At 44.2% G+C, this 26940-nt stretch overlaps 1 protein-coding gene across 1 annotated transcript in view; it reads right to left on the reverse strand.

The window, feature by feature from the left end:
- The window catches only part of MIDEAS (mitotic deacetylase associated SANT domain protein), an 89436-nt gene extending 66384 nt beyond the window's left edge, over nucleotides 1-23052 (reverse strand). Inside the window, exon 1 of the mRNA XM_066608336.1 lies at nucleotides 22749-23052. The gene's annotated coding sequence lies outside the window, so the exon portion shown is untranslated. The remainder of the gene's footprint in view (nucleotides 1-22748) is intronic.
- Nucleotides 23053-26940: the final 3888 nt, after the last annotated feature.

Genomic DNA, 26940 nt, shown 5'->3' on the forward strand with positions numbered 1-26940 from the left:
CTGTGTGTTTGGGTCAGGCCAGGAATCTCATCCAGAATACAGGTGAACAAAATGAGCCCTTACTGAAAGTGGACATAGGCCTCATATGCATGGCAGAACTATGTGCAGGACGCCGTAGCCACTTCTGGCTTGAGCCCACCATAAGGGCTTATTTAGACGACCATATATCGGCTCGGTTTCCACACCGAGCCGATATACGGTATCCTTGTCTGCAGGGGGAGAAGGATGGAAGAGCCAGGAGCAGGACCTGAGCTCCCGCCCCTTCCCCGCCCCTCGCCACTATTTGCAATGGGAGGGGCGGGACTTGGAGTGGCGAGGGGGCGGGAGCTCAGTTCCTACTCCTGGCTCTTCCATCCTCCTCCCCCTGCAGACAAGGACACCGTATATCGGCTCGGCGTGTAAAAAACCAAGCCGATATACGGTCGTCTGAAATAGCCCTCTGGCAGTATTTAATGGACGATAGCAAGTTGCGCCTGAGATTCTCAGGCGCAACTCGCATTGCACAGCAAAGCACACAGACACCCCATCCATGCACTGAGTGATGCATTTGCTTGAACAACTCTGGTGCGAGGCTTGCATGAAAATAGGATACAAGATCTTTCCATCTTGCAGCATAGCAGCAAAAGAGAAATTGCCCATATGAATAGATCACTGTAAACATTGGGGTCTATTTTCGTATGAGTTTTGTATGTCTTAGCACACAAAACTCGCACGAGAATATTGGCCGTGTAAATATGGCTTTAGGCCAGTTGCACACAATCATATTGTTATTGATGGCATTACAACCACATGTCATCAGGATTTCATCAGTTTGATCTGTATTTGTCTCTGGGGAGGGAGGGGGCACTGCTTAGATGGAAGGGTATAGCGGCCGGCTGTGAAAATACCGGCTGCTATACGCTCGTGTAAATAAGCCCTTATTGTGTATTTTGATTGGAGTTGCCAGCAGAATTAGCTATTTTCAATTCTGCATCAGAATCCACACGTTAGACATGCAATTCTTGATGCAGATTTTTCAGCATGGTGGCAAATTCCACTGCAGATTTTGATACGTGTGAAAAAGAGCTTACAGCTGTCCGGAGTCTGCTCACTGTAGTAAAGTCTGCAGCTTGTTAATGGAGCTGGAAGGAAACCAGAAATTGGAATTTCCCGTAGATTCAGCTCAGTGTATTAACAACACAGCAAAAGGGAGCAGTTCTGTTCACGTGACATGACCCATTTCCTGCTTCAAAAAAATTAATACACAACAGGAATTTAAATTGTACATAAAATTTATAATAGATTTATAACATATGCAATTCCTTAGTATTGTTGGGGCCAGTCTACGGGCTCTTTCACATGGGTGTATTTATCATCAGTATTTTGTGAGCCAAAACTAGAAGTGGAGAGAAAGTATAGTGGAAAGATTTGCATTTCTTCTGTATTTTGGACCCACTTCTGATTTCGGGCGGGAGGGTCGGGATGGGGGTGGAGTTATGTCTCGAAACTTGGCTCCACCCCCACCCGCCCCCTCACATTGCAAATAGTGGTAAGGGGCAGAGACGGGGCGGGAGCTCAGTGCACTGCTTCCGGCTCTTTCAGGCTCCTCCCCCTGCAGAGAGGGACGCCGTATATCGGTCGGGCTGAAAACCCAGCCGAACTACGGTCGTCCAGATCCGCCCTTCGGCTCACAAAATACTGATGAAAAATACGCCCATGTGAATAAGGCCTACAACAGCAATATGCAGAGAACAGAACCCATTGATTTCAATGGATTAGTTCACATTTTCTTTTTGTGCACGCGCAAAAAAAAAAAATAGGTCTTGCTATTTTTATGCACATTTGTGCACCAAGAAGTATATGAGGGGTGCACAAAAGTGTGCACGATATGAAAAGGGATTTGTGAAACACTGTGCAATCCTCTGAAGAAAAAAAGCACAGCTGGAACTCATTAGGCTACATAGCCATTTAAATTGGCATGTGCTCGTCTGCCGCGTGAAAATGAACATGCCCTGCAATACACGCACAAAGAAACCTCGTACATAGCGCTCGTACGTCCACTTGAAGCCGCCCTAAGACCTAAAGCACATGACTTTTGCAACTAGAAGAAATGGACATTTCATATTATGCAGTTCAAATTTCAGTTTTTGCTTCTATAGGTCATCTGATTTTCATGCCTGCGAGACGCACAAATCTCCCACGAATATGAACCCCATTCTTTTGGACAATATCTGTCCATAACTATGTAGTCATTTCATTATTGCTTGTCAGCATAATTTTGTTTCCGTTTTTCATGTCTTACTATTGCTATGTTAAAGTATTTGATTTTTGCAACATTTTGTTCAGCCAGCAAGTGAAACACTGGAAGAGATAAACGGCCATGAATATCTTGTTGAGAAGAAAAGCTAATGACAAGCTGGTCAGCACTGGACTGCCTCTATCATGTAAACACTGCATATCTGTCAATAGGTAAACTGTAATACACAAGATAATATATCATTCTAGTGGTCAACTTTCCTTGTACTGTGGAGTCATGCTGTGATAAAGAGCTGAAATACTGTAGCTGCCAGGAATAGAAACTGACTCTGCATTCTGCATGTATTAGGATGGTATTTGGTGAAAATGTCATGTAAGCAGAAGAATACACGGAACAAAAATTCTGATATTTTTCCTGTTAACCCATTGTTTTGTCCTCTGAACTGTGGGGTTCAACAGCAGACATATCACTTATGAAAACTTATAGTCTGTGTCTCATTTGTTCTACAAGGTAGCCTTCAGTCTGTTGATCAGCGCTGTAACTACAAATTGATGGGCCCCAATGAAAAATTCTCTAGCATTGCCACCCATCTGACATGCGCCATTTATAACATTGGTATATTTTTTCGGGCACCAGATGTCAGGTGCAGCTGTTATCTGTGAACATCCTATAGCTACATATGTTTGAAGGGATATTACAGCCTTTAGGAGGGTCATCAGTAATTGATCGACAGGGATCTGTTGTTCAGATCCCTGAAAATCAGCTGACTGTCCAGGCCGCTGTTAGTACAGCAGGGCCAGACATCATCATCAGTGGTCAGGGGAGTCTAGTCCCATAATGATGAGCAGGAAGTGTAATAGAAGCATAGCGCTCGCATTGCTTTTACTTCCTCCCCATACCACTGATAGCTACGTCCAACCCCGCTGCACTAACAGTGGAGTGGACCATCAACAGGGATCCCAAGCAGCAGATCCCAGCCGATCAACTCTTGATGACTTATCCAGAGGATAATCAGTACGATTCTCTGCTCGCGGCCGGCAAATCACAGCATGCGATTCTCCACGGTCAACCTATCTGTCAGATAGGCTGACAGTGGAGATCCGTCAGCCAGTTCCTGCTCCCGGGCGGCGGCTCCCGTGGCGGAGATTTGCTGCGGGATGCTGCAACGCCCATGGACAGGCAGCCTTACATAGTTTATGGTGCCTTTCATATGCATTACTGTATCTAAGTAGATTTTGAGTGCACTTTTCCTGGCCTATAGGAAGGTTTTTATGTATAATATTTTTTATAATGTGTAAGAAAGTGGCATATAATAAATGACATAACACTAGATAACTCGTCTAGAGTCTCTGCGCCTCTCTATTCTCATTCTAGAAGTCCCTTTATAGGAAGGTGTTTAAATCCGATAAATGTAAAAAAAATGTGACCTGCTGTCTTATTGTGGAGGTGGCATTGTGCAGAAGCATTGCTTCTAGAGAAAATCTTTAAAGTGGCACTAGGAATACCCATAGTTCTGTAATACGGACACACAGGGACTGCATATGCCATATGTACAGTCTTCGTACTTATGAGATCTAAAGCACAGCAGGAAGACATATATGTCCCCCCCACCGAGAATAGGTTTGTCATAAAAATTACCTTATAGGTATGGAAACTTGCAGATGGTTAAGTAGCTACAGTCTTATTTTGCATAAAGGAGCATTTTTTATACTTTCATCATAATTTTCCATTTGAGGAGGTAGAGAAGGTTACTGCGCAGTGAAACTGCTTGTGGTTTGCTGAAATGATTTGTCTAGAAGACTATTGGTCATAGTAGTAATATTAACTCCCTTTTTGAGAAGTCCACCCCTTTATCCAGACCAGATTTCTTGCAACAAGTTTCCCATTCTCATATTGTTAGTTGATTTGCTTTACAACAGGCTGCAGACTGTAGGAGTTTTATGTTGTTCTTTACACTTCCTTTAGACACAAAGGTGATTTAGAAACGGTACTGAGAATTGTGCCAAAAAACTAACATGCTTTGCACCACGTTTTGATGCTGTAAGACACTTTTAGACAAACAGATTTTGGTGTGGATTTCCACAACGGCAAATTCTGCAGCATCCCGTGGAACAGTTTGCATCCATGTGAAATAAGGGCTTAATCACACGGGCGTATATCGGCCACCTTTTTCACGGTCGGCCGATATATGCTACCATCTGATGCATTGGCTTCTAATGCATCAGATCATACAGGCGTATTCCCCCGGCGTAAAAATGCCCGCCAAGCCAATATAGCACTGGGGGCTTTTACGCCGGGCAGCAAGGATAGTCCGGTATTATTGTACCTTGACGCCACCTTGACGTGGATGTCCACCAGGAAAAGGCTGTTTGACAGCCAGGTGATGCCCCCTGCTTGTCATTGGCTGCAGGCCATGCTCCCCGTGCAGGTCCTGCCAGTGTGAAGTGTAAGGTCCGGCGACAGAGTACTGTGCTGCAGCGTGTCCGGGAGCTGGTAAGGGGAGATGGGAGGCTGCTGTCACCCATAGTCACAGTGCTGCTGGCAGAGCTTTGGTGGCTACACTGACAGCTGGGGCAGGAGCAGGGGAGCCGCAGCACAGCACACCGGAGCTGCAGCAGGGTCAATGGCGGCTACAGTGGCAGCAAGGGCATGAGCAGGGGCACCACAGCACTAGACATCGGACCTCCTGCGGGGACAATGCTAACGGCGGCCGCCACTGCTGGCTACAGTAACAGCACGGGCATGAGCAAGGGCACCGCAGGACAAGACATGGCAGCTCCAACAGGGACAATGGCAGCGGCGGCGGCTGCGTCCATCGATGCTGACAGCGGGGCAATGAGCACATGGAAGATGTAGCCGGCTGCAGTGACAGCGGGGTCAGCTGCACGGCCACCTCAGCAGAAGTTTGGTGTCGTGGGGAGAACAGTGCTGACAGGCTGGCTTCACACAGGGCGGCTTTGCTGTGAAAATTCCCCGCGAAATTTTGCTGTGGCAAGTCAGCTTGTGGCCACTAATTCTGGGATTAGCCAGCCATGTAGACGAGATTTGTAAAAAATCTTGTCCACACAGGGTGGACAATCCTTTGCGGCAAAGCTGACATTAGCCCATGCTGCGGCGCGGATTCCCAGGACGCAGCATGTCAATTCTTTTTTTTGTTTTCCATTGCAACCTCGTTCCTCTCTATGGAGTTGCCAGCTGCAACGGAAAAGCATGCAGCGAAGCTGCTCCAAAACCCATGGCTAAATGCTGCGCTTATCCCATGGAAATCCATGGATTTCCACTGGGAATACGTCCTGTGTGACCCCAGCCTAAGGCTTCAAAGAGCCAGAATATAGGCTAGCCAAGACCCTCCGGATATGTACTATGTTTTCAGGAATAATGCTTTTCTCTACGTTGACTTCTTTGGGGGCAACATTAAAACTATGAGCTTTTAGTTGTATGGAGCTGCAAAACGGTAGCATGCATGATGCCTTACAATAACTCAGCCAATGTCTGTTATATCGCCATTGTCCAAGATCAACACCTCAGAACTAAACAGAACATTAGACATTAATGTAAACTTCCATAGAATCCAAATTCTATCCTAAAACCTAGGTACGTGCACACTAAAGGTACTTAGAAGAAAATGCACACAATACTCTATATGCACAAGTGGGAACCTGCACAATCCATGAGACAAGATAGATATTGGATTCTGTCCTAGTCACCAGTTGTTACATAATGAACAAATGATATTCTCCATGACACAGCTGTGCACCCTGTATTGTGATCCTGGCAGCTAGTTTACTGGGGTGAACACAATGACTTGTCTGTTTAACTCAACTAGCTCTTTTTCTACTCAGAATTTATGGGCAGTAAACACCCATTTCTGCTGGAAAATAAACAAGCAATGTCTGTCGTCAGCATCGATTTTAGAACTTCTCTCACCCACAAGTTACAAATGAAAGGTGCATTATATTATATTGTAGCTTCTGGGTGTTGCCCAAATGGCTGGAGGCAACTCTTGCTATGAAAGATTGAACAAGTAAATTACAGCAATTTGGGTTTTCAAATCTCATTATAGATTTATACTATACAAATTAGCATTTTTATAGATAGTATATTAGTATATGTGTGTTATATACAGTAAGATAGATGGAATATGTCATATACACAGACTTAAAATGGCCATAATATATCTGTGCTGGAGCCATATGCATATTTAGTGCCAATAAGAAAGTCCTTTTAGAACCATCTGAAAGCAATCTTTAAGAGGGGTTGGTTTTAATCATTTGTCTCACTGGCATATCACTAGGATATATCAGCAGTGGTCATTCGGAGGGCCTATCACTGAGATGCCAGATGATCACTGAAGTGTAGTTGTAGCAGTGATAGGGAATCAGTATACCATTGTGCTTCCTGTTCGCTGAGCTCAGCTTTTTCCAAGTAGTAGCACAGTGAATGACTGTTGCAAGCCCAAACCAGGAGTGGGTGCCTGTGGGCATCCATGAATGTTCCTAGGGACTGCAACTGTAGAGGATAATAAGTGCCCATCAACAAATTCTGGCCAAGTAAATTTGATCCCCTTCTCTCCTGCACCTCCTCTAGTTCACGCTCAGCATTTGGCCCAACAACAGAAGAAGTCTTCAGGCTCTTCTCAGCCTACTACTTGCATTAGTGACCCTATTCCCTCACACCTCATCTAGAGTCTCTCCCAGGCTGTCATTAGTCACTCCACTACAATATTTAACCTGTCCCTTTCTTCTGGAATCTTCCCCTCTTTTTAAGCAGCCTGCACACGGGCGGATTTGCATTGCGGAATTTGGAGCAGCAAATACCTTCCATAGCATGCTATAGAAAAGTGATTCTTCCTGCACATGAGCGGAAACCAGTTGCGGTTTCCGCTTGCGAAGGAAAAAAAAATTGTAGCATGCTCCACTTTTACGTGGATTCTGCATGAACGGCTTCCAATGAAGTCAATGGAAACTATCCGATCCGTGGCCCTTCTGCAATTGACATTGCTGTTAGGCGATGATGCAGGAAAAGCAGGAGTTAAAAAAAAAAATTTGTACTGCGCATGTCCGACGGCGTCATACCCCATTATTAAAATAAATAAATATATCTTGACCGTCCTGTGTTGCCAACTACCAACCCTTCATCTCCAAACTCCTGGATCGCTCGGTCTACTCTCGCTGCATTCTGGTGGCCACGGAGGGGTATGTTTCAGTTTATTATTTTAACCCATCCAGCCCTATCAAAGCAGGGTTGTCTGGTAACCAGACAACCCTTTTAATGCACTTTACATCTGTACATATATAGGTATTGCCTAGTGAGCGGCTCATTATATAATAATGATATATTTATTATATAGAAGATGGCTGGCCTATTGTACAGATCAAGCACTTGTTTCCCACATGTACTCCCCATTTCCTCAAGGTTTGTAAGCTCTTGGCGCTTACAGAGGTGTAACTTGAAGTTTCTGTACTCCAAAACAAGATCTGTAATAGGGCCTCCTAACTTTCTTGTGTCATTTTCAATACTTAGGTTCCCTAATGTAACATGGTGCGACTGTCATGAATGCACCGTTCTCTTGCTAGGTCTCAGATATTTGTAAATATTAATACATAGCCCATTCAAACTAGAGATACACTTCATTATTGCTGTAGTGCAATATATACCATTGAGGCCAGCGATTGGCTGCAATGGTCATGTGGGTATATGGGTATGTGACCGATGCAGCAATGTACAGCCTAGCAGGGAGTATCGAGGTGGTGGGGGGAACTGAACTGGTGAGTAAAGCTCTTCTATCTGATAACTTTCCTTACATTTAGGAAAACATATATATGTCTTACAATCCATTTAACGTTTCCTGCAGGCTATATTCACACATAGAGGATCTCCCCCGGCGGATCTTTGTAACGCATTGTGTTAAAATCTGTGGCAAAAACTATAATATGTCTGTAGACAATTCTGCTATGGAAAACCCGCCTCATTTCTGCCAAATGTGAACATAGCCTTAGAGCTTATTCACACATGCCCGTTTCTCATCTATGATACAGACCAGAATACGACATTAGCATTTTTTTTTACATGGACCTTCAATCCATGAGAAAAACCGGGCATGTGAATGGCTTCATAGACTATTATGGGGTCATGTGCTGTCTGTGAAATACGGCCAGCTTATACGCATATCTGAAAAAGCCCTTAACCTGCAGAGTTGCACATTAAATTGCAGTAAAGCTGCTTAGGTCCGATGAAAATGGAAACTCCCAGAGAGAATATTTCCACAGCTTTTTGTTTTCCCTCACAATTTAATGCAAAACCCAGAACATTTTCTCTAACCTTTTGGTGGCTATAAAAATGTTTTTCCAATGTTTTATTAGACTAATTACACAGAGGTTGGAAAAGTCCCAGGAAGCGGGAAACCATACAATTTTAATGATAGGGACTAACTAAAACTTGCTATGCACCAACATCCATCTAATTTTTAGTAAACTTCAAGGACGATTGAAAAAACAAAATTATATATGAAGCAGGGAAGATATCATCACAGGATAAATGATAGCTATATCCGGAGAAATGCTGATACGCATATCACATGCTGCAGTATATCTATTGTTACTGCTATCAGTCATTTCATGCTGTGTAGTGGCTGACTGTAGCGTAATTCAATAATTATTAGTAGATTACTGACTGGGAGCTCTCATGATCATTTATTCACATATCCTGTTCATGAGGAACTCAATACACACACACATATCTTGCAATATTTTTTGCTTCCTTCCTTAAAGAAGATCTGTCCTTTCTTCCAAATGTCTATTTTACTAAATTCCTCATAAAATGACAATTCTAGAGCATCTTTTCTTGGTTGCTGTTGAAGGGGTGGCCCCTGGGTGGCCTCAGGGCCCTCCCTCGGGCCCAGATGTAGGGGCCCACTCTCGGGCCCAGATGTAGGGGCCCTCCCTCCGGTCCAGATATAGGGGCCCACCCTCGGGCCCAGATGTAGGGGCCCACCCTCGGGCCCAGATGTAGGGGCTCACCCTCGGGTCCAGATGTAGGGGCCCTCCCTCGGGTCCAGATGTAGGGGCCCTCCCTCGGGTCCAGATGTAGGGGCCCTCCCTCGGGTCCAGATGTAGGGGCCCTCCCTCGGGTCCAGATGTAGGGGCCCTCCCTCGGGTCCAGATGTAAGAGCCCTCCCTCGGGTCCAGATGTAGGGGCCCTCCCTCGGGTCCAGATGTAGGGCCCCTCCCTCGGGTCCAGATGTAGGGCCCCTCCCTCGGGTCCAGCTATGGAGGGCCCCTCCCTCGGGTCCAGCTATGAGGGCCCCTCCCTCGAGTCCAGCTATGAGGGCCCCTCCCTCGGGTCCAGCTATGAGGGCCTCTCCCTCGGGTCCAGTTATGAGGGCCTCTCCCTCGGGTCCAGCTATGAGGGCCCCCCCCTCGGGTCCAGCTATGAGGGCCCCCCCTTGGGTCCAGCTATAAGGGCCCCTCCCTCGGGTCCAGCTATAAGGGCCCCTCCCTCGGGTCTAGCTATAAGGGCCCCTCCCTCGGGTCCAGCTATAAGGGCCCCTCCCTCGGGTCCAGCTATAAGGGCCCTACCTCAGCGGCTCTGGCAGGTGCCGCCAATATCAGTGCTAATGCATCATCATTCCATGGGAACGGCTTTGGCATTTGGACCAGGAGTACTGCCGCAGGCCATATGGCTCATAATATCCTCCTTTACAGCTCTGCATGAGGACGGACAGCGGTTGGCATCAGAACATGTTGACGGTCTTTGGTGTACTGCTGCAACTATTTATTTCAAACAAAACAGCATAAACAGAGGCTTCGGATGTTTTTCAGACTTTCATAGAATCATTGACTGGTAGAGTTGGAAGGGACCTCCAGGGTCATCGGGTCCAACCCCCTGCTCAATGTAGGATTCACTAAGTCATCCTAGACAGATGTCTGTCCAGTCTCTGTTTGAAGACTTTCAATGAAGGAGAACTCACCACCTCCCGTGACTTTAACATGTAACGTTAACAGTCAGTGGTGAATTTACCACCTATTCGGGGTACTGGTTTGTACAGTCTCAAACAACAAGTCAGCGAAAGCAGTTCTTACACAGCTCTCTATCCGAAGGCGAGAGAGGGCAAACCAGTAAAACGACTTCCTTCTTTAAAAGCTGAATAGGGGGGAAACACAGGGACAGCCACAGACCTCCAGGGGTTCAATCTATGGAGACGATGGAGAAGGGGATATCCTGTAATTTAACAGTCTTCGTTTATGGCACAAGGCTGGAGGCAGGATCTAATAGGCTGAATTACTTGGCATAGACGAAGCTCTTTGTCAGAGCTTCAGCTGTCATACGAGCCCATTGGTACCTTGTAGTGATGAGTGAGCATACTCGCTAAGGGCAATTGCTCGAGCGAGCATTGCCCTTAGTGAGTATCTGCCCGCTCGAGAGACAAGGTTTGGGTGCCGGCGGTGCGCAGGGAGCTGCGGGGGAGAGCGGGGAGGAACGGAGGGGAGATCTCCCTCTCCCTCTCTCCCCCCTGCTGACTGCCGCTACTCACCACTCCCCCACGCCGGCACCCGAACCTTGTCTCTCGAGCGGGCATGTACTCGCTAAGGGCAATGCTCGCTCGAACAATTGCCCTTAGCGAGTATGCTCGCTCATCTCTAGTACCTTGCAATTGCATTGTAGAGTGCCAGTGGGTTACAAAAGGAGCCCCTTCCCCTTTTTATCTGCCTTCATGCTGCAGTTGCTATTGATTATAGCATGCAAGGGGTAAAATGCCAGAATCTGAGTTTTCTCTGCACCTGACAGGCTACATTCACATGAGCGAGTGCTATATCGGGCCAAGAAACCCATGTGAATATTGTGCTTGTCAACATGCATTTTAACCACGGATGCAAGGCATTTTTCATGCAAAAACGCTACGCATCACTTCTACACAGTTGCAATCTCTGATGCTTGTTTCACGCACGTCAGGGGATCGGCAAGTGTTCCCCATTGATTTCAACAGAAAACACCACATCGCACTTGTATTGCACGGTATGCAATGTTTTTGACTGAAACAGAAGAATTTGTGAATACAAATTTATGGTCATGTTTTGATACTCTCAAGAACGGATTGAACCTCAGCCGGGATTATTGCATAAGTGGAAAATATGAAAGGTCTGAAGGAGGTCAAGAGGGATGTCCTCCTCAGAATCATAATTTTTTTTTTTTTGCTTTAAAATTTCATAAAAATTCTGAACTTGACTTGTAATAATGTTGCCATCTACTAGGTGGTGCCGCATCTCCTTCCATGTGCAGGTTGAAGGAGAGATAAGGCACATCATAAAACTGTCCTGAGCTCAGTGGACTGATTTACGATGTATGTCTTAGCTCTGTTTGTATGTTGTTTGAAGTTTCGAGTGAAAAACAGTCTCAAATTTCTGAGTGTGAACATTTATTTAGATCAATAGGAATGTGTTCCCCTCCCATCTCCATCTGTATGTTATAATTGTGTGCCATCCAAACTAGTGTCATTCATTAGCCTGAGGAAGGGGGCGAGATATCCCCAAAAGCTTGCTTGCTGTAACATCATGCATTTTTGTTAGCCATTAAAAGGTATCATATACTTGGTTTCTCTCACTGAGAACAATCACACATGACTGGAACAGAAAACAATAGGACGTGCAGCCATTTTTTACCTCGCAGCATCGTTTTGAGGGAAAACATTGCTCATGTTTATGACTCCATTCAAAGGAACAACATTCATATTCACGTGAGTTTTGTGCATTTCACAAAGCACAGAACTCACGCAATATTCACGCTCGTATGAATCTAGCCTAAGAGCAGAAGTGTAGCTGTCGGTAGTCAGCCAAGCCACAGCTTTAAAAAGATGTGCAGGTTTAGGGACCTTTCACACAGGCTGGAATTAGGACACAGGACGCACCACAAGCCGCAGTAAATTTCACACCGTTTTGATGTAGAATTAAAAAAGGCTTAAAACCTGACTGCATTTCCACATCAAGACCTGGAGATTTTGCCGTGGATTTATGTGCATCACGCGTCCTAATTCCGGCCCGTGTGAAAGGTCCCTTAAAGTCCATTAGTGAGGTCAAAAAGGTGTATTTGCCATCGCTATAGAGTTAATATGATAATTACCACTAATTGCATTAGCAAAATGGACAGTTAAACTATTCTATAGACCTGGGTAAAAAAAAAAGTTATATAAGCCATGTACGTGCTGCAGACAACTCCATTTGGATGTATAATCACAGAACAAGCCCAAATGCACAAAAAATAAGGCCCATGTGACTAAGGGAACTTACATATGGAATTATAACGCAAAACGCAGATAAATCTGCAGCTTTAGAACTCCACGTCAAAATCCATAGGTTTAAGGGCGCGGTCACACGAGCGTAGGCGTATTTACGTTCACGTGCACAGCGTTTAATTGCCGGAAAGAACTTTTTTCGGCGATCATGACCAGAGCTAGAAAGCGTATTATCGTTTGTTCCTACTTTGCAAACTATCTTTTCGGCCATCGAATATGCGTTGGCGCATATTTCGGTCGCGTATGTTCCGTCTTTTTTTCGGGTTGCCGTTTTTACGCGCCGTAAAATCGCCCGTGCGAACGAATACATTGGAAACCAACGCCTCAGATGGTCACGTTTATACGATTGGGCGCAAAAACACACCGTTTATGCGCTCGTGTGAACGCACCCTCACTGTGTGTTTGGATGCAGAATTGCAGGCAGGTTTTTAGCCATTTTCAATTCTGCATCAAAATCCGTAGGTAGCCTTCAGATTTTGGTGCAGAATTTACCACAGCTTGCGGAGCGTCCTGCAGCGTAATTCCATCCCGTGTAAAAGGTCTCTAAGGCCCAATGCCCATGGGCATATTTGCATTGAGGTATCCAGAGAGGGCAAATACTGCCCATAGCCCCTGCACACGAGTGGAAATGAAATGCAATTTTTTGCTCGCGGAGGGAAAATTGCAGCATGCTGTATTTTGGCACAGATGGCTTACATTCAAGTCAATAGAAGCTATCCGAACCATGGCCTGTCCACAGCTGTCACTGTGGATGGCCCGCGGAATCCGCATCATTGCCTAGCGAGGGTGCGGCATCATCTGTACTGTGCATGTGCGCCGGCTTGCACATCCGTTTTACAGATGAAGAACACTATGGACAGGTAAGCAGTGGTCCACAGGGGTCTCCGGCCGGGCATCCGGTCGGATTCCGCTGCGGAAACCCGCGTGCGGACTCCGACCCGACAGTGTGCATTCAGCCTAAGACTGCTAGTACATGGCTTTGGTAATGTTTGCAATTTACTACTGTAATACACCTTGACTAACCATTGTTTCGATTTACCACACTGTAAAAATAAAAAATATGCTGTAGTGCAAAGCTGCAACCTACAGCAGTCACTAACTGGTCAATAGAAAAATTAAAAATTCTTCAGTCGTTAGTAATGATTTTCAAGAACAAGGTCTTCAGATTCCTGAAGCAATTGTTGGAGCTGAACTGTTTTCACCATGAACACTCAATTGCTTCATCTTTGGCAATGACACACAAACATAACTATAGACTAAAGGGAACACGACAAGAGACTTTAGGTCAAAGTACAGAGGAACTTGGCAATCGTCCCATGGGTTGGGCTCTGCGCCGAACAATTTGCAATGCAAATCAGCAAGAGTGTCCTGCAAAAGCAGCCTTACACAATAACCCCGACACTGTATATGCCAAGTCTAATTACATGCTGCCTTAGCGCTACACGACTGCTTTTATCAAAGGATGCCTGACACAGTTGCTTTTTGAAGCATAACCTATATCCTTATGGTAATGAAATATAATCATTTTGTTCTCAGCAACTCCACCCAAGTCACTGAGTAATGTGTCACGAACCAGCGTGTGGCAGTTCTGGAGCAAAACATCACCTATTATGGTGAACGTTGCACTACCGTAAATCTCGAATATCCATATACCATTATTTGGACCTCATGTATAAATTAAGTGGAGCTCAGTGCATTCTGTTCATTTTACTACATTGTCTTCAATCCAGTTAAAAGATTTCTCCAAGATGAGAAAAAAAAGAGTCAGCTTTTTTTTCTTCAGAAACAGCGCCATTCCTGTCCAAAGGTTGTGTCTGGTATTGCAGCTAAGCCCCACTGAGAAGATTTAAAGTGAACCATTCTAAGGACAGTAATTACAGTGTAAATGTGCGAAATGATACACCTGACACAAAAGTATATTCATTCTAGCACTATTTTATAGCAATATGGCTGGACGAATTATGTGACTAGAAGATATTAACACCACATTACTATTACATGGGTCATGTAATAATGATGTGTGACGCTGCCCTCCAGAAGTTTGCAAACACCCCTTAAAAATGCAAGATTAAGGTCGGTTTCACACGATCAGATTTCAGTTGTGGAATCCGCGATTGTTACCTGTGTGGACAAGCTACGGTGTTCCGTACACATTGAAAGAATAGAACATTTGCTTGTCCACTCAGATGAGTGGATAGAAACTGCGATTTCCGCAAGCGGGGATTTAAAATCACAGCATGTTCTATTCTTGGGCGGAATCTGCAACAGACGGCTTCCATTTAAATCAATGGAAGCTATCCGACCTGCGAACCATCCGCAATACGGCAGTGTGGGAAAACAAATTTAAAAAGAAAAAACAGTACTGTGCATGATGTCCGCAATCTTCTGCAATACAGAAAGGTGAAGGTACGTGGGGTCGCCGGCCGGGGTCAGAGCTAGATCCCACTGTGGGCTTCCACATGCGGAATCCGGATCACCAGTGTGAGACCGGCCTAAGAAAAAATAGACAAAATCTCAGTGCTTTGAGATATAAGTGTTTATTGAATTAATTTTTTTTTTACGTGTTTATTGAATTAAAATAAGGGCTTCTTCATACGGGTAGAATTATTTCACAAAACACTGTGGAATTCGCCGAAATATGGTTAAATGCAGATTTTGATGGGGAATTGCAGGCAGATTTAAGTCATTTTCAGTTCTACATCAAAACCTGCATATTAGTTGTGCTGATTTTGGTGCAGAATCTTCCTCAGGACCACAAATTCTGCTGTATCTAAGCAGAATAAGGGTTTGTTCACATCAGCACTATTTTGTCCTGTAAACTCCGGCAAAATCGAACAGATCCACATTATAGTCAGCGGGGGCCATTCGTTGGACTCCTTCAAGTGTCCATTGTTTGCCTTAATACTATCTACATGGGATAGAACAACTTCAGATGGCCAATTTTCCAGTGTATTTCTTGGACAGCACTTGGACCCATTATAGCCAAGCACTTGTTAGGTCGAGGAGAATGAGGCTCTAGCCCTCTCGGTGATATGGCTAGCCCCACCCCGGCAAATTTCTTCCCAAACCTTCTGGGCTCTAATAGTGCCCTGCAAAAGCCAAGAACCATGCTAGGGAGGAGCTACGTGAATAGACAAAGGGAAAGCCCCGATGACCCTGGGATAACCGAGCAATGCTATGTGGAAGTAAAGGGAGACAGCGCCATGGACCCTTGACAAGGAGCAAGCTGCCAAGCATGTGAGACCGGTCTCCAACGTGTTATTGAGCACACAATTAAGGAAAATGATGGCAGGATGCAAGGGGACTGCAGAAGGACTATGACGGTATGCAAAAGTGGTATGATGTTGACGCAATGTGTGTGCTCAACCAGTTATGATAGAGTTGGCTATTAGTAAATGCTGTGAAGTGTAAAACATGTAATGGGAAGACAAGGGATTTTGTAGTAGTGGCGCTCTGCGCCGATGAAAAGTTATGTTTCACAAGAGTGTCATTCTGCATTCTGTGCAGTCATTTGAGGTTCATACCTACGGTTCATTAGGTCATGTTATCTGCAAGATGCTGCGGACCTCTAAGAGAACAGTAAGCCAAATATGGAGCATGATGATGAGTAGTTACGAGTGAATCCACAAAGTGCCTTCTTGTTCCGAAATAGATATAATTTGTTAGGGTGAATTCATGTAAAAAACATTAAGTTTTATCTACTGTACTCTCTTCTTATGGAGTGAAACAAGCCATGTTTCATTTTAAACAAAGTTTAACTGATTAAAAAAAAATACAGCCTCTATCTCCATCTATCAGCTTATGCGCCATCACGTAACTTGCCACTTGAGCACCTAACCCGTGACCTATTTCAGATTCATGGTCCAGAATCGGACATGCAATGTCCACTGCGTGTGTCCGTGTTGCTGTCCGATGAGAGTTGCATTCAAGAATCTCTAGCACAACTCACGCTTGGTGGTCTGAATACAGCATAAAGTTTTTCATTTGGATACATTTCCATTCTTGGTGGAGAACCTTCCAGAGATGCTTTTCTGACTAGTGATTTGCCATTTCCAAACTTCTGGAGGGCAATTTATGTCCAGTATATATCAGCTTTGGCTGTTATCGCAACTTGTACAGTTATACGGCTACTGGTTAGAAAGCTTTTGTGTACATTCAGATATATGGATGCAATGCCTTTGGAGGTGTAGTTGCGGCTAATACAATGTCTGAAAATCTCACTACATTGCATATTTCTTGGTAAACTACACCCTAAAGAAATAGGCCGAGCACACCTGATTTAACATCACATTAAAATGAGTTGGAAAACTTCTGCTAATGCAAATCTGGGTATATGTATAGATCTTACGGTATTAACCTGTATAATCAAGTTCTACATTTAAAGGGAACCCGTCACCTCAGAACAGCACCATAAAACAAAGGTATGGTGTTCCGAGAAGTAATGTGGAGCCAGGGGGTTAGGTGTACTTTTTAGACTCACACCCTCCTTCATTTCAACAGTGTTCCCCAGTGAAGATCGTGTGGGGTCTCTAAATCTGACTGTTTTCAGACCGCTGTGCACACGCTCTCCCAAAGATTTCCATCCTTTCCCATCATTTATGCTAGACAGAATAGCGTAGTTACCATTAATTTCTGAACGAAAGCCTGCGGTTCAGTCATCGTGGTTTTGTCTGAGTCTCGTTATCAGGGATACAGTTAGAACCCAAGACGTAGAGATTAACATAGAGCCTAATGCAAACTAAGTATATCTATAAATGCAATATGTCAATAATAATAGATTAAATGTAATGAATAAAACTGATACAATCTCATTTCACTTTGTGCAATAGTTCAGCTGCCTTCACATCTGCGCAGGAACTTCTGTTTCAAAGATCTGTCGCAGATCTGGCAAAAAATATTGTAAGAAAAAGCACAGCATGCAGCACTTTTTCTTACGGTAAAATGCCAAATGGAAACTGAATGGACCCCATTATAGTTAATGGGGTCCGCTCAGAGTGCAGCATCCCGTAGGGTGACCCCAGACACACGGCACACATTGAGGAGCTGGGAGGGTAGAGTGCTCACTTGTCAGGGTGGCAATTACTAGGCTCCCTCCCAGAGGGACACACTTAGCCTCGGCCAGAGCAGCGTTGGGCCTCTTCCGGACACCCCTAGGATAGGGATGCCCAATAAACTGGAGGACAGGGATAGCAGATGTCACAATTCCATCACTTACCAGTATGACCCTCGGCGGTAAATAATGGAGCCGCAGACAAAAGTAACAAATCTCAGGTCCCTGGGAACAGTCAGGGACTGGCAAAAATTTACTGAACATAAGTTCCAGATGATAGTACACTTTACACAGAATTAGCAGTGCAGGTAAAGAAGTGACCCCAGACTTCAGGATGGCCGGATGTGAAAAACAAATGGTTGTACCTCTACGCAGTGATCCCAGACTTCATGACGGCTGCGTAGGAAAGACAATCACTGAGTACCTCTGCACTAGGCCTAGCCGTATGCACCATCTCTTGCTTACGATCTCTCTCTCTAGGGACTCACTCTGCTACGGTTGTTGTGACACAGGTAAACCGCTCTTCCTGCTCCATTCTTCACCACATGGGAGTTGAAGGTACCTCCATGTGGCTGGCACTCTCTCTCAGGAACCCAGAAGAACAGAAGACCCTTTCTCGCTCTCACACACTCCTATTTTTATTCTCACTCATACCACGTGACAAGACAAATTGATACATTGCAAGCATCTTCCAGGCTCATGCAACACTTAACCCCTTAACGACCAATGACGTACGTGGTACGTCATGGAGCGTCGGGGTATGTATGAAGAGAGGTTGCGATGCAACCTCTCTTCATACAGTGCGGGTATCAGCTGTTTATAACAGCTGACATCCGCGGGCAATAGCCGCGAGCGGCCGCGCGGCCGATCGCGGCTATTAACCATTTAAATGCCGCTGTCATTTCTGACAGCGGCATTTAAATCCCCCGAACGATGTTCGGGGGTCCCGCACGGCCCCCCCGCGGTGAGATCGGGAGAGCCGTGCATGTGTCATGGCAGCCGGGGGCCTAATGAAAGGCCCCAGGGCTGCCTTAGCAGACTGCCTATCAAGCCGTCCCCGTGGGGTGGCTTCATAGGTTGCCTGTCAAAAAGCAATATGACGTAATGCTATAGCATTACGTCATACTGCAGGAGCGATCAAAGCATCGCATCTTAAAGTCCCCCAGGGGGACTTCAAAGTAAAGTAAAGAAAAAAATCAATAAAGTTTTTTTTTAATTAAAAAAAAAAAAAAGTTGTAAAAGTTTAAATCACCCCCCTTTTGCCATATCTATTATTAAAAAATCTAAATAATAAATTAAAAATATGTATTTGGTATCGCTGCGTCCGTAAAAGTCCGAACTATCAAAGTACCACATAATTTTTCCCGCACGGTGAACGTCGTTCGAAAAAAGAAATGAAGAATGCCAGAAATGCATTTTTTTAGTTACCCTGTCTCCCAGAAAAAACGCAATAAAAAGCGATCAAAAAGTCGTATGTATTCCAAAACGGTACTATCAGAAACTACAGGACATCCCGCAAAAAATGAAACCTTGCTCAACTACGTCGACGGAAAAATAAAAAAGTTATTGCGCGCACAAAATGACCGCAGAAAATAATTGAAAAAAATTTTATGTCTTTAAAAAAAAAAAAGAGGAGTATAGTAAAAAAAAACCTATACAAGTTTGGCATCGTAGTAATCGTACCGACCCATAGAATAAAGTTATCATGTCGTTTTTGTTGCCATTTGTGCGCCGTAGAAGCAAGACGCACTAAAAGATGGCAAAATGTCGTTTTTTTTTCATTTTACTCCACTTAGAATTTTTTAAAAGTTTTTCAGTACATTATATGGTACTTTAAATAGCACCATTGAAAAATACAACTCGTCCCGCAAAAAACAAGCCCTCATACAGCGACGTGGATGGATAAATAAAGGAGTTATGATTTTTTTAAAGGGGGGAGGAAAAAACGAAAATGGAAAAAGAAAAATGCCCGCGTCATTAAGGGGTTAAAGGGGTTGTCCCGCGCCGAAACGGGTTTTTTTTTTTTTCAATAGCCCCCCCGTTCGGCGCGAGACAAACCCGATGCAGGGGTTAAACAAGAAAACCGCACAGTGCTTACCTGAATCCCCGCGCTCCGGTGACTTCTTACTTACCTGGTGAAGATGGCCACCGGGATCTTCTCCCTCGGTGGACCGCAGGTCTTCTGTGCGGTCCATTGCCGATTCCAGCCTCCTGATTGGCTGGAATCGGCACGTGACGGGGCGGAGCTACAGAAACGGGCCCCATTCAGAAACGAAGAAGACCGGACTGCGCAAGCGCGTCTAATCTGGCGATTAGATGCTGAAAATTAGACGGCACCATGGAGACGAGGACGCTAGCAACGGAACAGGTAAGTGAATAACTTCTGATAACTTCTGTATGGCTCATAATTAATGCACAATGTACATTACAAAGTGCATTAATATGGCCATACAGAAGTGTATAGACCCACTTGCTTTCGCGGGACAACCCCTTTAACTCCTCACTTGCTGCAGCTGTGCATTACACATAACAGAATGACAAGACACTTTTGCTCAGCGCACCAACACAAGACCTTACATGTATGACATTATGGAGGGTGCCAGGAATAGATGTACTGGGCCACTACAAGAGCTGTTTGGTTCCATCATAAGATGAACCCATTTGGATGAATGGAGTAGGAAAATAAAATTCCAACCTCAGATGTGAAAGCAGATTATAGATTAGTGCTAAAAAGGTTCCAATGCACTATTGTTCACCTACTGGGCCCAGATATTACGGAAAGCTTAAATTTTCCTAGTTCCCTGTATTAATGCTCAGTTTTAGGTTGTATTTACATGGAAGAGAACCTGTTTGGTAGCATGCGGAGGCTGTACAGTACAGTCCATACTAAAGAGCCTTACAAGCTCAACGCACCGGGCTATGCTATTATGCTATAAGTGAACTCGAAAGTTGACCATACATTATAAAATGAGTATTTGACTAACAGCAATCTCCTCGACTCCTCTGTAAACATACATGATTGTCCAACCATGCATATTTATGGCTGTAGGGATAAGCAGCCACATACATCTGATGTTGCTTATCTCTGAAGAAACAAGAGCTTGGTTAAAATTCAACACGCCCAATTTGTGTTTTTCCCAACAGCGGAGAGTCAGGTTACTCCCTTATAAGTTAAATTATTTGCTGATCCTGCAGAAAGCTTTGCAGTCGTATCCACTATACGTATACATATAGATACACCATAAACATCAAAGTAACTCGCAACATTTTTGTGCTGTTCTAACAAAGGGCATTCCAGTTACACATAACATTCTTATAGAGTACCTGCACTTTCACCTTCGGAGCACTTCTGCTCCGACAGCCACTTTCGGCTCTTTCTGGCAGCTGAAGACAGCCCTATATAGTGTTTATATAGCGCCATATGGGGCCATTTTCAGCTGCCAGAAGGTGCCGAAAACGGCTGATGGAGCTGAAGCTCTCCGAAGGTGAAAGTGCAGGTACTTTTCAATGCTTCAAATTATTCACCCTTTTAAAGATCTCTGCATGATGTCAGTGGATGGAAATATTCATTACATTTACATATCTTCTTTATGATTGTAATCATGAGTTATCCAGGATTGCAAAAACCAAACTTCCTTTCAAAAATAAGGTTGTGTATAAAAATTGCAGTTCAGCCAAATTTACTACAGTGGAGCTGTGCAGAATCCATGGGCAAGCTTGGTACTCTTTCGAGAAAAAAGTAAGTAGCTTGGTTTTTCTTTTTTTGAGCAGCTCCTTTATAGGGTTTTTTCCGAGTTAAGGACACCCCTATCACCTTATCCCCCTTGCCTTAAAATAAAAAAAAAAAAACAGCAGTTACTCACCTCTCTCTGCTACCCTGCTGGCTTCGGTCTCTGCTGTGACGTCACTTTAGATGTTGATCCTATCTACAAACAAGCTACAGCAGCCAATGACAGCGCTCAGCAATTTTAGCTGAGCGCTGTCATTGGCTGCTAAAGCACGTTTATGGGACGTCGCAGGTGTATGGTGGCGGGGGACGGCTTTAGGAGCTGAATAACTGCTAATTTCTTTTATTTTAAGGCATGGAGTACAACCCCTTTAATTTACATATTGTGGAGAAGCACCTTAAGGGCCATTGTTCATCTATGAAGAACGTACTGTTTACTATGAATGGAGGCTGGCCAGAACGATGACCGTCTTGCTCCGCCTCCATTCACTCAGTGAAAACACAGGAGCAATTATCGCTGTGACGGCTTTCGGGCGCCCGACAGTCCTCCTTCCGTGTGAAAAGGCCCTAACCTAAAATACACATGTATGTACCTGTGTGCAGCTCATAATATAGTATGCAAAAAACACAGCATAGCATACCGCTGTAAACGGAGCCCTGCACACTGAATATCCTATTCTCGTCCATGAAAAGGGACCATAATAGGATGTGCTGCAGTTGCCTTTTTTCCATATGGACTTAAGAGCATATGAAAAGTCACATTTCTGAATATTTCATTAGCTTTTATGGGCCTTTCTAGTCTAGTGAAAATTGTGCCTATGTGAATAAGCTCTGAGACATATCATCATTGTGTCTTATCAGCAATAAGCACACATACATTTTGGAAATGGACAATACCAAATAGGCATCATGTGCTATTTATTCCTTCATTATTTAATAACAAATCATTCTGTTTGTAGGGAAATTTATTCCAACCAAACAATTGAATTCCAAGCCAAACAATTACAAATGTCTCAACTATACAGTATACAGTCTTGAAACATCTATGTATGTGGAATATGTTGCACATTTCTTACATATTTCCACCATGTATGTGTACTTAGAAGAGTTAGGTTTTAAAACATTGGCACTACTTTTCAAGTTTTGCCTGATATAAAAAGACCTCACTGCTTGTATATATAGATATAGAGCAGGGATAGTTGTCATTTGAAAGACTTAAAAAGCTATCATATCTACAAGGTGACTTTGTTTTTCTTACCGGGAGCAATAACATTTTAAAAGACTGAATTATGACATTTCCTGCTGGCAAGGCTTCTCATACATGAGCGCTACAAAGTTTTGGTGCTGCAAAAACATCAACCTGATGACAGATATTGCACAGCAAACACACTATCCATTTAGAGACTTCATAGGAAACCGTAAAGTAGTACTAAAGAAATGCACAAACCTTTCTGGGACTTACACGCTCCAGTGTCATGGTCATAGTGTGTTTGTTCTCAGGGCAGTAAATGCTGGGCTGTCCTCCTGCTCAGTGTTACCAGCTGTCCCTGTCAGTTGCACTGTACTAACTCCACACAAGCTGCAGAAGTTCAGGACAGTGAAGTAGTTACCAAAACTCTTCAGAAGTACAAAAGAAAACTAAAAAGAGACAGCCCAAATAGCTGGGCCCACACCCTGAGTGGCTTCTAGTAGAGGTTTCACCAGCCAACAACTCCCAGTCCATAAAAACTAACTTGTTTTCTATCTTGTTTAACTCCATAGAGTCGTCACTTCCTCGTATTCAGTGCTCGCCTCCCCCTCCTCCTCCTCTGGCAAAATGAAAGCACAGGAATCTCTGTGTTGCAGGCATTGCTCTGACTTGCTGACAGTTGCACACACTTTGTTACAGGAGTCATGCAGATGATGACCCCTCTGTCACCGCTGCAGGTTGAATATGTTGGTAAAAGTCAACGTAGTTTATTCCGAGGTTTAGTTTTGGAGTTAGGCAAAATAAAAATTTGCAGGCAGCAGACGACCCCTGTGCAAGTATGGTATGAGAGCCCCTGGCTTTCCAGTTGATAACTTGATGATCCAGAAGTATATATAAGCCATGGGAATGATTAGCACAGTCCCTTGTTTGCAATCCAAAAAATTAGTAGTTACTTTGTTACGTTGTGGTTTACTCCCTTGCAACTGGCCCTGGATTATGTGTTGTGCTATGGCCAATTTTTTTCAGAAATTGGCCTTGCCAAAGTTGCATTACCTTACCTTAGCTTTAACAGGGGCATAGCTAAAGGCTCATGGGCCTGGGTGCAAAAGTTTATCTTGGGGCCCCCCAACTTTTCTTAAACCCTTAATGCAGAGGTGTAACTTGAAGCTCCAGAGCCCTAGTGCAAAACTTTTAACAGGGCCCCCAACTGTAATGCTTTATTCATAGTACTAGGCTCCCTATATGGAGAAGAGAGGCCTTATGGGTCACCTAAGGCTCCTGGGCCTGGGTGCAACCCCATCCCCTCTCGTTACACCAGTGCTAGCTTACATACCCGGCATTGTACAGATTTCCACTTCTACAGCACATTTTAAATTTCTTAGTGTGACAATAGTTGCATATTTGGTCCATTCGTCCAGTAATCGCATTCAGATGTTGACCGTAATCCTTGTGAAGATAATATTGAAAACCTTTTACGAACAAATTGGAATGCCTTGTCGCCATTAATGCACTGGCATTGTCTTTCTCTTTTAGAATTTGTGCTTTATACTGTTCCTGGGTCTCTGCAGGCCTTGATGTCCTGGCACTTTCCCACTCTTTTTGAATTCATGCCTCATGCTGTTATGAAGTTTCTGCAGCCCTTGATGTCCTGGTTATTTCCCACTCATTCTTAGGCTATATTTACACAGGTAAGTGTGATGTAGGTTAGTGAAAATCTGACCTACATCGCACGCGATCTTTCTGCAATCGCAATGTGTTTCGGCATTAAAAACACGCAATTCATATCGCTGTACATTAGTTGTTCATGCGCATGAAAAAAATTGCATGTTATTGCAATAGCTGAAATAGTAAAAGATACACCCCACTCACATGCAAATTGTATGGCATACAAGTCTGATGTGATTTTTTTTTTGTTTACACGTCAATAGGTAATAATGTGTGATTCTCGCTGGGGAACTGCGCAAAAATCTCACATTATCGGTGCGAGCGAAAAATCTCTCATGTAAATGAATCTATTGAAAATTATTTGCAAGTGCCGTCCATCTCACTAAAATTGTTTGTGTAAATACAGCCTTAAGTCGTTTGTCACATTGTTTACTTAAAAACAAAAAGTGTGTTGAACATAGAAACCAAAAAAAAAGGCCAGCAGTGATAATGGAGATGTGGCGCTGGAGGTGCGAGGACCCAGGACAGGTGGGTATAGGAGATTTTATCGTCATTTTTAACATGAGCAGCATATTTGTAAAATAAAATAACTCAGGAAAAGCCATTTTAACTTTTGAACATGACCTCTGAGTGGTAGCTTAGTTGTTCTTTATCATATCTGCTTGAAGTTATAATTTACGCATGGAATAAAGTTTTAAATATCTTCACATTGTCTTTTCATGCGTTTAAAAAAAAACCTAATTAGCCTTATTTTGGCTGCCGTTTTGCATCCGTATTATGGAAGTGCTTTCTGTCCTGACCTCGGGGTCCCTTGACCAGAACTGCAAGCTTCATAGGACCTGTAGTCAGGCCAAGACACACTTCCGTATTATGGACACAAAATAGCATCCAACATACAGCAGTGTGTCACCGGCCTTAGGCTATCAGGTTATAAAATTGAGGTATACATTTGTTACTGCTCTGCAAAAAAACTGTCATGCTGCATCCCGATTTAGTAACTTTATTACAATATATACAATTTTTTGACAGGAAGGTAAAATGTAGAAGGCTGCAGTTTTCTGTCCTGCCTACAAACAGTATCCACATGTGCAGTTGTATACCGCTAAAATGGGGTGCAATGGGATATGGGTTTTTTTTGAGAAAGCAGTAAATAAAAACAATGCCTCAGCTGTAGGAACAGGAAGTGTAAATGTGTTGTCTCTTGACAGTCAATACTTAAAATGGAGCCCCAGCGCATCCTGAAGTGTGGAGCAGTGGAAGACACACATGTACGCCTCTGCTCTATTCCCATCAATGGGACCGCCAGAGATGGTGGAGGCCCATTGAAATGAATGGACTTAGAGGTGCGCTTGTACGTCTTCCTCCACTGCCCTACACTTCAGGAAGTTTGAAATGTACTAGGGCTGAATTCCAGGTATGGCTGTTTTGAGAGAACTCCTTTAATCCCTTCCTGCCCCAGGACATAATGCACGTCTTGACTGAGAAGGGTTCCTACGAATGGATGTAAATTCATATCCTATGGATGATGCCGTCTACAGGAGGAGTCAGCTGTGACTGACAGCCAGCCTCCAGCTGTAACAGCGAGGATCAGTGAGAACACCGATACCTGCTATTAACCTCTTACATGCTGCGATCAACGTTGAACATGGGTAGGGAAGGGTATCCTCCATGGGCGTATCTAAAGACTTGGAGGCCCGGGTGCAAAAGTTCAGCTCGGGCCCCCCACCCCACTCCGTACCCATACCTAGATTTTGCTGCATACAGCTGCAAAATGAATTTCCGTATATGATCTGCCCCTTGGTGTAATATTTCCAAACATGACTCATTTACTGCACTGCATGAAAATTTGTTTGTAGCCCCTTAGGCCGCTCTCACAGACCAGTTTTTACCACTGTTAGCGCTGCCAGAGACTCTTGTTCTTTCCAGGGTTTAAGCAAATTCACATGGTATACCTGCTCCGGCGTCCTCCTGCCAGGTTGGTACACTTTATAATTGACTTCTCCTATGCGCTCAAGCACCTCATAGGGCCCCTGCCATTTGGCTAAGAACTTGCTCTCTACTGTAGGCACCAAAACTAAGACCCTATCTCCCGGGCAAAAGGTTCTTACTTTGGACGACCTGTTATAGACCTGACTCTTGCCACTTGTGCCTGTTCCAAGTGTTCCTTCACAGTGGGCATGACAGCTGCTATCCTGTCCTGCATTACTGAAATATGTTCTACCACACTTTTGTAGGGGGTGTGTTCACTTTCCCAAGTTTCTTTGGCGAGGTCGAGGAGACTGCGTGGGTGTCTACCATACAGCAGTTCAAATGGAGAAAAACCTGTGGAGGATTGGGGAACCTCACGTATTGTGAACATCAAGGCTGGCAACAAACAATCCCAATCCTTCCCATCTTGGCTGACCACCCTTTTTAACATACTTTTCAAAGTTTTATTAAACCTTTCGACCAGGCCGTCAGTTTGCGGGTGATATACTGAGGTACGCAATTGTTTGATCTTTAGAAGTTTGCACATCTCTCTCATTACTTTTGACATAAACGGAGTCCCTTGATCAGTAAGGATCTCCTTGGAAATACCGGTGCGGGAGAACATCTGGAACAGCTCTCAGGCAATGAGTTTGGAGGAGGTGTTTCTCAAAGGAATTGCCTCCGGATACCGCGTGGCATAGTCTAGAATGACCAGTATATACTGATGTCCCCTAGCGGACTTCACTACTGGACCGACTAAATCCATGGCAATCCAGTCAAATGGTACCTCGATAACGGGTAAGGGCACCAATGGACT

The sequence above is a fragment of the Eleutherodactylus coqui genome, chromosome 6 (assembly GCF_035609145.1).
Source record: "Eleutherodactylus coqui strain aEleCoq1 chromosome 6, aEleCoq1.hap1, whole genome shotgun sequence".
Taxonomy (NCBI): domain Eukaryota; kingdom Metazoa; phylum Chordata; class Amphibia; order Anura; family Eleutherodactylidae; genus Eleutherodactylus; species Eleutherodactylus coqui.